At 37.2% G+C, this 14144-nt stretch overlaps 1 pseudogene; it reads left to right on the top strand.

Annotated features, from left to right (window-relative positions):
• Positions 1–14144, top strand: part of LOC101673473 — a 39604-nt pseudogene that overhangs the window by 24320 nt on the left and 1140 nt on the right.

Here is a 14144-nt window from a genome sequence, read left to right on the forward strand (position 1 = left end):
AATTAATGACCTGACTTATTTAATAAATGAGTCGATGATCAAATATAATCAATCAGTAGGAATCAAGTCTGTTACTTAAAGATACTACTTTTTAAAAAAAAAAAAGATACTATTTTTTATGAGAAGATCCAAAGTTATCACTTCGGTGATCATCATTTATAGGAAAATGTTCTCCTTGAGGGAGCTGAGGGCTGGCTGGCAAGGGGAAGGTAGTGTTTGTATTGCTATGGCCTTCCCGGCAGCCAATATACAGCAGGCCGTTTCTAAACAATCTCTGTGCTGCAGATGGGAAGGGAGCCAACAAGCACCCTGATTGATGTAGGGCCAAAATTGGGGGCATAATGGAGAGAAACCCATCTACTTCCTCCAGACAGTGTAGCGGACACTTGCCTGGGAGCAGTGCAGATGATTCCAGGATGTGTCTCTTGCCAGCCGTGAACTATAAGCCACGGGCCGTGGGGCCAGGAAACAATGGTGGGCCCTTGGGAAATTTCTGGGACTTTCTGGGCTGTGGTAATCTACCCACTCATCTTTCAGCCAGGCTGTGGGAAAACGTCTTTGAATAGAAAACCTGGAGCTTCTTTTGGCCCTTCAAAGAAAGGTTGACCCTGCAGTAGATGATAGATATTCGAGAAAGCACCACACAGTCACTTCCCTGGGAGTGACATTCCTCTTTGTTCGCCGTACAGAACACCCAAGTTTGCAGTTGGTAACTTTAGCTGTCACGGAGACTTTGCATTTGTAGAGCATTTAGCTTATTGACCTAGATGTTCTCATGTTTAGGAATAAAAAAAGTAGTTTAATTAATTCACAATAAAAATCCTCCATTTCATAGAAGATAAAACTCATATAACCCAAACAGAATTGAATGTGTGATCTGATGCAATCATCAGCATGCAGCAGCCTTAAAAATTACAATATCTGACCTTAATATGTGTGAATCTATCAGGATTCCATTGTCGACATGTATATTTTTCAATATTCTTCTCTGAGCTGAAATCATGTCATTTATATGCAAATGACCACATCTTCCGCAGCTGCTGCTTCTCCGTTGAAGCCAAGGGACTTATTTGCACTTAATAAAGCCTCATAAATAGGTTTTGCCTCTAAAAGGGTGGGGGAGCAGGAAACCCATCGTAGCCTTTTACAGTTACAAGCTTCTTTTTGTTTTGAAAGCTAGGGGCCACCCCTAACAGGATGGTTCTCAGTTGCCAAAGAAATCCAGGATCCTCACCCAGCCAGTTGCCCCCCTTCCCTCCTTAGAAAACAAGTGTTCCTGTCCTTCATGAGGCCTTCTTCCATTGAACCTGGAGGCAATGTCCAATCTCCAGCAGGGGTTACAATTTAACCCAGACTTCAACGCAAGGAGGGCTGCCATGTGAGAAGAAGCTCTTGCCAGGCAGTAAGAGCAAGTGCCCGCTGGTTCGGGGAAGAACTCCTCAGGCCTCCTCAGGCAGTCCTATCTGAGGGGAGGAGGAGCTGGGGAACTTCTGGGCAAGCAGAAGTTAAGACACTCTACATAGGGGTACCTTGGTGGTTCAGTCTGTTAAGCATCCGAATCTTGATCTAGCTCAGGTCTTGATCTCAGGATCGTGAGTTCAAGCCCTACATTGGAATGCCCAGCGTGGAGCCTACTTAAAAAAAAAAAAAACCAAAAACCAAAAAACGCTCTACATAGAGAAGGGGCAACATTGGGGATTGTTTGTACGCTCTGATGGCCCAAACAGTGTTCAGACAACATTGAACACATCTTCATTCATGTGAGTAGTACACAGCATCTCTCTTCCTCCTACCCCCACTTCCATCTTCCTAGCTTGCCATTCTTTTTCAACAGAATTGGATGACAAAGGACGATTGATCATATGAATCCACTTGTTTTCTCTTAATGCTCCTATAAAACCACCCAGGCTTCTAGTTTGTGGTCAACAGAAGCATTGCATTTACCACTTAAGACCATTTAAGACATACTAAAAAAAAAAAAAAAAGAAGAAGAAGAAGAAGGAGAATATTATGGGATAATTGTCTCCCGCTGTTAGATGCTAAGACAAACCTGAGGCACTTATGAAAAATAAATAATCATGGGAAGCAGGGTCATTTATTTTTAAAGCACCGTGTTGCTGATTTGGTAATAATGACCTATTATCCTTGTCAGAGTAATAGACTGTTTCTGGAGCTTCATTTCTGGTGTGTGAGCAACTGACATAGTAGAGATGATTATACTGTCTGATAAATGTGTATAATCATCAAAGACACTGGTTGACAATACTATCATTAAATTGTCACCAGCTTGGCAGAGAGACAAACATCCCTACCACATCAACCTATCAGAGATGTTTATAACTGCAAAAATGTTCAAGCAGGATATTAGTGCAGATAACTGAGATCACACACCCTGAAAATCCAGCCACTAGGAGCAACTTGTGGCCAGGGAAGAGCTGGAAGAGGGAGATATCTGGCCCTTGAATCAGGAGTCCTGGGCTCCCCTCTGTCAGCCTCAGCATCTTTCATTTTAAACATAGAGATATCTATCCTCTACATCTCACAATAATACTACGAGTATCAACATTTTAAAATATATAAAATACAAAATAATAATAATAGATTCCATCTTTTTTGTATGAGGTTGCTCTTGATATAATTATTTAAGATTTTATATTGGTTTACTTTTTTAAAAAATGTGATACAATACATTTAATATAATTAAATTATATATAATAAATCTATAATAATTATATAATAAATACATATAATATTATCATCTTAACTTTTTTTTAAAAGAGAAAGATATAGAGTGGGGGGGGGTGTAAAAGTCAGATGCTTAACCAACGAAGCCACCAGGTGCCCCTCATCTGAACCATTTTTAAGAGTACAATTCAGGGACACCTGGGTGGCTCAGCCTGCTAAGTACCTGACCTCAGGGTCCTGGGATCAAGTTCTGCATCAGGCTCCCCACTCAGCAGGGAGTCCACTTGTCCCTCTCCCTCTGGTTCCTCCACCCCCCCCCAAACTTTTGCTTGCTTGCTCTCTCTCTCTCTCTCAAGCAAATAGATAAATTAAAAAAAAAATTTAAAGAGTACAATTCAGTGTTAGGTATATTTGTATTGCTGTGCAATCATCACCACCGTCCATCTCCAAAACACTTTCATCTTGCAAATGTGAAACTTTGCGCCCAACAGATAATAACTCCCCATTCCCCTCTATCACTCCAGACCCTGGAAATAATCATTCTACTTTTTGTGTCTATGAATTTGACTACTCTAAGTGCCTCATGTGTAGAGTCACACAGTGTTTGTTTTTTTATGTATGGCTGATTTCACCTAGCATAATGTCCTCAAGGTTCATCCACATTGTAGCACATGTCAACATTCCCTTCCTTTTTAAGGCTGAATAATAATCCATTGTAGTTATACATCACATTTTTAAACCATTCATCCACTGAGAGATACCTGGGTTGCTACTATTTTTGGTAGCTACTATTTTTGGGTTATTGAGAGTAGCACTGCTATGAACATGGATAAACAAATATCTCCTTGAAATTCTGCTTTAATTTTTTTTTTTTTAAAGATTTTATTTATTTACTTGACAAAGAGAGGTCACAAGTAGGCAGAGAGGCAGGCAGAGAGAGAGAGGAGGAAGCAGGCTCCCTGCTGAGCAGAGAGCCCGATGCGGGACTCGATCCCAGGACCCTGAGATCATGACCTGAGCTGAAGGCAGCGGCTTAACCCACTGAGCCACCCAGGCACCCTCTGCTTTAATTTTTAAAAAAAGATTTTATTTATTTATTTGACACAGAGAGAGAGAGAGGCAGAGAGAAAGCATAGACAGGGAGAGCAGGAGAGGGTGAAGCAGGCTCCCTGCAGAGCAGGGAGCCTGAAGTGGGGCTCTATCCTAGGACCCTGGGATCATGACATGAACTGAAGGCAAATGCTTAGCCAGCTGAGCTACCCAGAAGCTCCAAACCGCTCTACCTCTCTCTTTCTTTATATATATATATATATATATATATATATATAAACTTTATATATATATATATATAAACTTTATATATATAAACTTATATAAACTTATATATATATAAACTTTATATATATATAAACTTATATATATATAAACTTTATATATATATATAAACTTTATTTATATATATATATAAACTTTCCTCAATTAAAAGTAGGGATGTGGGCGTCTGGGTGGCTCAGTTGTTCAGCATCTGCCTTTGGTCAGGTCATGATCCCAGGGTCCTGGGATCCAGCCCCGCATCGGGCTCCCTGCTCGGTGGGAAACCAGCCTCTTCTTCTCCCTCTGCTTGTGCCCCCTCTTTTGCTGTCTCTCTCTGTCAAATAAATAAATAAAATCGTGTAAAAAAAATATAGTGTCAAGGCAGACTCTAATCTTTCAATCTGTCATTTAGAAAAAAATAAAAGTAGGGCTAGTAAGCATGGGATAATTGGATAGTATTACTTAATGGATGTAAGTGCTCATTAGCACAGTGCTGCTCATAGCATCATTTTTTTTTTTTAATTTCTTGGCCCCATATAAGATTTTGATCAGGTGATCAAAGCTCCTTCCCATTCTACACTATTAGCCCAACAGCATATCCAGTCTATTGACTTGAAGTGAAGACACGTAAACATTTTCTAAAGGCTTTGTGAACATTTTCCTCATCCTCTACATGGTTTATGTTTGTTTAATTTTGAGTACAGAACAGAGAGTTGATTAAGAGGCATTGTTTATAGTTGAAAATATCTTTTTAGAAAATATCTTTGGGTTTTAAAACCCTAGGCGAGGGGAATTAACCCATGACACATGGCAAGACTGATTTCTTCCCAACTTAGGAAGCCTTCACTCATGCTCCATCTCTCTAAAGGCCTCAGAATAAGTTGGAGCAAAATGAGCTTGGGATGAATAAAAGGCAAAGCAAGAGCTTCTGCAGCAGTGCTTTCCTGGTTTATATCATAGGTACAGTTTGGGAAAGTAATTTCAACCCAACTAAAATGACATCATTGCAGCTCTGTGCCATGAGCCTAAAGGTGACACATTAGTTTCTCTTGCTGCTATAGCAGATTACCACAAACTTTGGCTTAAAACAAGACAAATTTATTACTTTCATGTTTAGAGGTCAGAAGTCCAAAAATCAGTGTCACTGGGCTAAAATCAAGGTTGCTTGATTTTAAAATCCAGGGCTACATCTCTTCTGGAGGCTCTAAGGGAGAATCTATTTCCTTGACTTCTCTAGAAGCCACCTAAATTCCTTGACTTGTGGCCCTTTTCTCCACTATTGAAGCTAGCAGTGTAGCACCTTCAAGCCTATCACCCTTTCTCTCTCTCTGGCCTTTGCTTCCAGGCTTCCACCTCTTTCTCTGACCCTCTTGCTTCCTTCTTTCATTTATAAGAACACCTATGAGTACACTGGGCCCCCAAGACCCTTCACTTCATGTTCAAGGTTCCTTTTGCCATGTAATTTGCATATTCACAAATACGGAAGATTAAAACATGAATATCCTTGGGGGCTTTATTTTGCCTACCGCAGGTGTATTTATACATTCTTTCCTCAGTCATAGGGCCCAGATATTATCAGTCCTAGTTTATATTTGACAGGCAATACTTCAAATGGAACAAGTTGGTATTCAAAGAAGCTGGAGTTAATCAAATAAAAAGCAGGTATCAGCATGCACTTTATCACATCACCAAGAGAATCAAAACAGTATGATAGTAAATTTGACTTCTTGTCATGTTGAATTCTTCTTTTGGTGCTACATTATCAGAAAGAGGTAGTATTGTTATAATGTAATTTATATAGTGCCTTCCCCTGAGTGATGAACAGAATATTTCTCAGAATCCTCAGAGAATTAGTCTATCTCTTTTTATCCCAGCTCAGCCACTCCAGCAATATAATATGCAGCAATATTATATCTGTGTGCAAGAAATAAATCAGACTCACTAAACTTAAGGATGTTCACTTAAAGAAATTCTTTTTGGAGTTCCTTTCCGCTCCCCCTCCCCCACTTTCATTTGAAAATGTTCTTTAGGTAATATTAGAGCCATTGACCCACATTAGATTAATTAGGTCAGTTAGCCTTTATGGAGTAATTGACACTCAGGTGGCTTTAAATAATTCCTTTTAATACAGATGTGCCTTGAAAAGAGATTATAACTTAAATTCCTGCCACATCGTAGCATTAAGAAAACATGCATTTATCAACTCTTTCTGCAGTATGGCTTTGGGTATAGCAATGATATTGGGTAGAAAAAGCTTAAGGATTTTACCTTGATGAGTTGATTATTCACATCCACACATTGTTAAAAGTCACATGTGTATTTTCCATTTGGACAGGCTGTTGGTAACCCTGAATGTTGAGCCTAGTTCAGAGCAATTCCTTTTCTTCTTCTAAACTTGTCAACATTAATTTCTACATTTTCAAACTCACATTGGCCCTAGCATCTAATCTTGGACTCTCACCGGCAATCTGGACTTTCTGAATTTTTTTCCTTTCTGCTTCTCTCCTTCAACATCATCCCCATAGCTTATCTTAATAAGACAATAGCTACCACTTAATGAGTATTTTCTAGGTCCCAGACATTTCTTATTCATTATTGCTAATTGTTACTTTCAGTTAACTAACAAGTATTTGTTGAAATATATGCTCTAGATCCTGGAGATACAGCCCAGTGGATATCCTTATCTCCATGTAATACTTACATACTTAGTACATAATACTTACATACATACTATAATACTTAGGAAAGAGAGACAGAGAAGTTTAGTGACTAGCCTAAGGCCCTGCTGCTGTAAAAGCAGATTATAATCCCATAATAAAGCGTGTTGGGGGTGGTGGTCTGGGTGTGAAAGAGAGAGATCTGGATGGCTATACTCTAAAATATGCACTGTGATTATTACTAGGTAATGGGATTGAGGATGATTTTGAATTTTTTGTACTTCTGTATTATCTGAAATTTCTTCTTTTACCCCCATTTCCTACTTAGATCACTCAAACCATCCCCCACTGATGACTACGCTAATGCATTTGGTGTAAATCTTTCAGTTTGTTTGTAGTCCTAAATTTTTTTGTTTTTTTACAGATATTTTAAATTTACTTAGATGGTATCACATTCTTTTCTTACATTTTCCACCTAATACTATGGGTTTTAGATCTATGTTGATACCTATACAAGTCTATTGTGTGTAACTGCAGAATAATTTTTATAATATAGCTATTGTAAATAAGCACGAGCCTTCGTAATCAGAAAAAAATCTAGCAAATCTCTTTTTATTGTGAAGAAATAAAAGAACAATCTTTCTTCTAACATAAGAGCATGAAGACATAAGTTGCTTTACATAACTTTGCCACAAAAATATCCCAATGGAGAAATATTTATTATGTTGGCAATTCTATTTTACTAAACACCTCTACTTTATAAAAGTGCTTGGATACATGGAACTCTTTTCTATAAATATAGAAAATTAAAAGAGAAAAGAGACTCTTTCTGTGAAGTCTCTGAAATGCTTGACTTATTTTAGGAAGCAAAAATTTCAAAAGACAAAATTATTTTGAAACTGAAAAGAGTGAAATGAACTCATTACAGTGTGTTCTCACTATATATTAAAAATGAAATTAAAATCATTTAAAATAAAAGAAATATGACATTGTAATGCAAACAGAAATTGAGGAATATCCCAAAAGGATAAGAAATAGTTGGTTGATGGACAGCACAGGAAAATGAAAAGACAGTCAGGAGAAGTAATAAAGCCTATTGGGAAAAACCTGAAATTTATATATTGAAAGTTCATAATTTTTAACATAAAAATCTAATAATAACTGTTAATCCCTTTTCTTTCTTTAAACTTTAATTTAAGCATAAAAATAGAACTTCAAGTGTAACTTTATTCAGTCATATTTTTCATAAGATAGATATCAAATACTCTCAGTAAAAGCTTGTGTTTAACTTTCAAACTTTTCTTCAAAACAATACACTCCTAGATGAGAGGTGTGAAAAAAATTACATATAACTATGTATTATGGGGAAAAAATACCATGATGAGAGTCATATTCCAAGCAGATATGACTGAAATATTGTGATCCCAGAAAAGGTTTCAAAACACTGCTTCTTCTCTTTCTATTTAAGCTAGTTTTCGCTGATAGCAGCGGAGAAGCTTTATAACATAGCACTGGCAGACAAAACCAGTTTGCCCTTACTAAAAACAGGGCCTCCTTTTTTTCCTCTCTCTCCAAAATAATGGGTTTCAGGATGAAGTCATTGATCTAATCACTTAAAGATAAATAGCTTTCAGGATGAAGTCATTGATCTAATGACTTAAAGATAAGTAGCTTTTAGGGAAGGCAGGTCAGAAAAGGAGATTAAAATACAGAAGTTGAAGTGTGAAAACTAAAAACAAAATAGTGACCTGAAGTTTCAGAGCCAAATGGTTATAAAGATGTCTACTTATGTTGATAGGTGACCTGCACAAGGGGAAGGCCTCACCCAATGATCAGATAATCTATGGAAAAGGTCATAGTAGCCTTGCTTCTCTGGAAACTAGAGTTAAACTAGAGACAGAGACTGGAGGCTGTCTTGGCTAAGAGCCCTCTTGAATTTGCCTTAAATTCTCCAATGGAAAAACTCTAAAGTTTAGGGGGAAACATGGATTTTGATGATTTGCTGTAACTTTAAAGATGTAGTATTTCAGTATTTCAGTCTAAGACAGAATGGCGTAATGATTAGGCAAAAGGTTCTCCAATCACATAAAGTTCAAGCTTTGCAAAATTTGGCAACTTATTTAGCTTTTTCATGTAAAATGTAAGTATTTACCTCATAGGACTACTGAAGGAATTAAATATGCCATCCACAGGCTTAGGGCAAGGTCCAGCAGATAGTATATATTCAGTAATGGTAGCTAGTACTGGTAGTAGGTATGATAGGAATTAAAAAAAAAAAAGGTATGTTTATCATTTGAGCATTTATCTGATGACTGAGATTCAATATCAACACCAGTTGATATTAATATGTTGTATGGTTTTTAATATATCATACTGCATCTGAAGATATCAGTTCTTACTAATATTAGGAAATGAGACTTCTTTCACAAATCTATCACTATTGATAACATAATGGGTCCAAGTTTCAGTTCATAAGCTCAAGTATCCAAAAATGCTTTCATTCTATTTCAAGCCTCCATTCCACTAGATGTTGGGAAAACAATCTCAGTCAGTGCAGTTTACCCTCCCCTTACATTGGGATTGCCTGAATGTTCCAGGGGACTATCACCTGTTGTCAGTTGTCATCAGCTCTGTGCCACTATCTGGTGAGGTACACCTTCTGGTTCTGACTAGCAGTCCACAAAGTTTACAGCTGCATCCTTCTTGTGTTGGACACCAGTTTCTGTGACTTTTGGGAGACTGAGAAAAGGAATGGGGCACCAAAAGGTCCTGCCTCATCCCTGTAATAGACTCTAGCTCATGGGACATGCTTCTGCTGCTCTGCATACACTCCTGGGGCACAGAGGATACCTCAGTCACCCACACCACCACCTCAACCCTCTCTTGTGCCATTGGCATGGGGGAGTGAGGGAGAATTTTAGAGACTTGACACCTTCTCAAAGTACACTGGAAAAATGACATTTCTTCTGCTCTCCAATTTCTAAAATTATGCAGAGAGGAGTGTTCTCTTTTTCCTTAAACCTTACCACACCCGACTTCAGAACAAATCCAAGAAAAAGGTGAGCCCAGGTTTTTTTGTCAGGTACTCGCTTCTGAGCTCTTTTCTTTCCCTCTGACTACCTTCCTTTTCCCCAAGTCTAGAGAATCTTCAGTCTTGAAGACAGGAAAAATGAGTTTTGATCCATTAGGTACTTTTCTAATTCTTTTGTCTCAAGTCTGGATCTCAATCTGAGATGTTTAAAAATGGGGGCACCTGGATGGCTCAGTCATTAAGTGTCTGCTTTTGGCTCAGGTCACGATCCCAGGGTGCTTGGATCAAGCCCTACATGGGGCTCCCTGTTCAGTGGGAAGCCTGCTCCTCCCTCTCCCATTCTCCCTGCTTGTGTTCCCTCTTTCTGTCAAATAAATAAATAAAATCTTTTTTTTTTAAATAAAGGATTTGATAACTCTTCCTTGAGGAACATCTACTTTATAGTCCAGTTGTCTCAGTGAAAGAGGCAACAGGAGAAAAAAGAAAAACAACAAATTAAAAACAACCAAAAACATTGGTTAATACCCCAGAAGTACATCAAAGCAGGGAGGGATGTATGTTTTATCGCTTCCATCCAAAACTACATTTTAAATACTTTAACTTTCCATAATGAATAAAAAAGTCTTCCAACTAAAATATTTTTCTTTAGTCAGAAGCATGGCTTACTTTATACACTGTTGAGAAGTGCTTGATTTTATAATTTCCTTTCAGCCCAAATTGTAAATATTAATTACATACCTTATATGCATGTAAATGGACCTAACTCCACTCTGCTAGTTGTGGAAACTCATTTCTTTAGTTTCTTTATTCCCTTATTTTCCCCTTCCAGAAAGTGTTGAACTGTTCCCTCCGTGATCTTTCATCCTCTCCAAATTTACTCCATCCTCTAACTTCATTCTTTTAATAATCCAATACCCAAAAGAATGTGTAGCTTTCTTTTTCATAAAATTGACTTTGCACGTTATCTCCTTAAGAAGTATAGACACTACAAGTCTTTTGTAGAGTCTAGAAAAACTTGTTGATAATATAATTTGATGGTGATTATATTAATTTTTTAAAAAATCTTGGGGTGCCGGGATGATTCAGTCAGTTAAGCTTCTGACTCTTGATCTCAGCTTAGGTCTTGATCTCAGGGACATGAGTTCAAACCTTGCCTGTTCTTCATGTTGGGCATGGAGCCTACTTAAAAAACAAACAAACAAAAAAAGCAAAAACAAAAAGCTTTGATAACTTTAAAATTCCTATGTTTTTCTTGCATTTTGATCATTGTTACCTGGATCATCTATGGGTCCCTTGAAACATGATCTGCTCATATTCATCGAAGACTTGTTCATGACATAAGTAGTAGTATAAAACAGCTGTTCAATCACTATATTTAATGAAAAACAGTAAGATATTTGGTCATTTTCAAACACTAATGCATAGCAAAACCATTCTAATCTACATACACCATATACTACAACACTTACATGTGCAATATTTTAAAACTCTAAGTATAGCAACAGCAATGGGTAAAATTGTCTCTAGAATTGAACTATTTTGGTTTGTAGCTAGAAAAGAATTCCTTAATACATTTAAGGAAGAAGAGAGCGAAATAGAATTTACATTTATAATGAAAGATAAAAAGTTTACAAAAGTGGGTATGAGTTTTAACCCTTAATACTAGGAACTAAAGTAGGAAAAGTATGGTGCCAATCCTGGTTCAGTTCTAGTTCTGCCAAGGATTAGCTGAGAAACTGTGGGCAAATAATTTAGTATTTTCATGGGCTGTTTTCCAGTTCTATAAATTGAACTTTTGAAATAGAATCCAAGGTTTTTTTTTTTTATTGTACCATTCAATCATTTCCATTATAAAAATGCATCAGATAACAATGACAAAAAATTAAAGTAACTTTTAAAGTAAAATAAGATTTATGTAGTGAATTAGTAAAAATGACTGTAGTCATGGGCTTCAGTGCCTTTTCTGGGCAGCCGTAGATTTGAAGTGCTTTAAAGGATAGAACCCCAAGAAGAAGTAGTGTACCTACCAGTACAGGAGTGAAAGGATTGGATCAGTTGTCCTTGATTGAATCAACTTGTCCTCGATTGTTCTCTATTTAAAGACTAAAGTATTAGAGCCATTGGAACAAAGATTCAGCATTCATTCTCATTGTTCTGTGGGTTGTTTGACATTGCCATTAATAATCAACCTGCTGGAAGAGTTGTCTTTGAATTTTTTCCGATATATTCCCCCAAACATGGGATAAATTTTATTGTCTTTTACAGGTAAAAAGGGGTCAGAGAAATTAACTCAGAAGCCATTATATTGTAAGAGTTCTCAGTTTTGTAGCATTGTCAAAGATTTTATGGTTCCGATGGTAACTTCAGTGAAGAAAATGAAGGAGAAGGGAAAGTATTTTGAAGATAAGAGTTTCTCTGTTAAACACAACAGAGAATCTCTTTTATCAGTGACAGGGGAAGGATAAAAAGTTCATAGTTCTTCATAATCGCAAAACCAACTCCTCATTAAATGGGTATCATATTGTTTTGGGGCAAGTGAATTCTGTTAAGGAAGTTGTGGGAGAGAGAAAACCAGAAAACCAGAAACAGATGCAGTGAGCAAACAATTTGCTGAGATATTCAGCTGTGGAGAGCTAATTCCCAAACTAGAGCTAAGAAAGAAGAAAAGGCATAAATCCTCTTCCTCTTCCTCATCCAGTGACTCACCCAGCTCAAAAGATTCTCAGTCCTTTACTGATTCTGAAAGTACTTCTGAAGAGAAAAATTTGTTTTTTGATTTTAAAAAAAATTTTATTTATTTATTTTAATGATGAGAGCAAGCAAGCACAGGTTGGGGGAGGGGCAAAGGGAGAGAAAGAATCTCAAGCTGACTCTGTGCTGAGCATAGAGCCCTATATGGGGCTTGATTTCACAACCCCAAGATCATGACCTGAACTGAAACCAGTTCTGACGAGAAATTTTTAAAAGGTGTTTCTGAAGAGAAATTTTAAAAAGAAAAAAGAGGGCGCCTGGATGGCTCAGTTCTTAAGTGTCTGCCTTTGACTCAGGTCCTGGGATTGAGGCCCACATTGAGCCCCACATTGGGCTCCCTGATCCCTGGGAAGCCTGCTTTTCCCTCTCCCACTCTCCCTGCTTGTGTTACCTCTCTTGCTGTGTCTCTCTGTTAAATATATAAATAAAATCTTAAAAAAAAAAAAAGGAAAAAAATTCCCAAATACACACACACACACACACACACACACACACAAAAAGTAATTTAAAGCACATGTAGTGAAAGCAAGGCTGAAAATCTTAGAGCATAACATCAGTGTATTGTATATCGGAAGAGTTTCCTCCTATACCTGAAAATAGATTCCTAATTAGAAAAAGAGTACCTAAAGCTGATGACAAAGAAAGGAAAAACAGAGAGAAAGAGAGAGAGAGATCGATCTACCTAACTTCCAGCCTGCTTCCTATCAGAAGAGACTTTCAGTTACTAGGTCTAGCAAAGAAATTAAAGAAATAGGACAAAGGATTATCAATTTCCCTCCAGATTCAGATCAAGGGATCATTTCAGACATAGTGAGATGGCTTCACATTGGAGGCAAGAGATTCTGAAAACCCAAAGAATGAGGGTGTCCAGTGGTGAAAGTTGAATCAAAGGAGCTTAGGAGTGAGTAAACAAAAGAAACTGAAACAAAACAAATCAAATAAGTCCAGCTAGAGTAAAAGAGAAAAACATAACTGATCAGAGGCATGTGTCCAAGAGTCCAAACAGGAAGAGGAAAAGAAAGTTAAAACAATTAATAAAACAGTAAAGAGAGAGACATTAGAAGAAATTCAGAAAAAATGATGATAATAAAAACAAGGTGAAGAAAGGGGTCAAATCTAAAAGTGGAAGTAAGAGCAAAAAGAAAGAGTTAAGAAAAGCATAATACAAAAATAAACATAATACAAAGCATAATGGAATGAAGAAAAGAAGATGGGAGTCAAGGAGTAAAGAAAGGAGTCATAAGAATGTTAGAGAAAAATCTGAGTCTAAGGAAAAAGATTAGGGAAGGGGTAAAATTAGAAGTTTAAATAGAATCAAAGAGCAATGAGCATGATCATTATAAAAATAAGGAAAAGAATAGATGCACAGTGTAGAAGGGAATGGGATATAACTGAAGGCAGATACAATGGTTCTCACTCATCAATAGATACCTGTCTGTCCTCACTCATCTAGCAGCCTCAGCCCACATCCCAGTACCTTACTCTCATCTAGAAGGAATTGGGCTCATAGACAAATATGTAGGAAATAAAGTGTCCAGCAGGATTCTGAAAAAGAAAAAAAAAAGAGCTTATATTCTCCTCTATTTTTCCATAGTTGAGGGGAGATTGAAATGTAATAAAATGGTCCCATTTTTTCAGCAAAAATTAATTCTGCCAGCTGTAAGAAGACTTGTAAGCAAGATGTCACTTCTCAATAGTTTAAGAAA

This window comes from Mustela putorius, unplaced genomic scaffold (assembly GCF_011764305.1).
Source record: "Mustela putorius furo isolate JIRA1106 unplaced genomic scaffold, ASM1176430v1.1 tig00003853_pilon_pilon_pilon, whole genome shotgun sequence".
In the NCBI taxonomy this organism is placed as follows: Eukaryota; Metazoa; Chordata; class Mammalia; order Carnivora; family Mustelidae; genus Mustela; species Mustela putorius.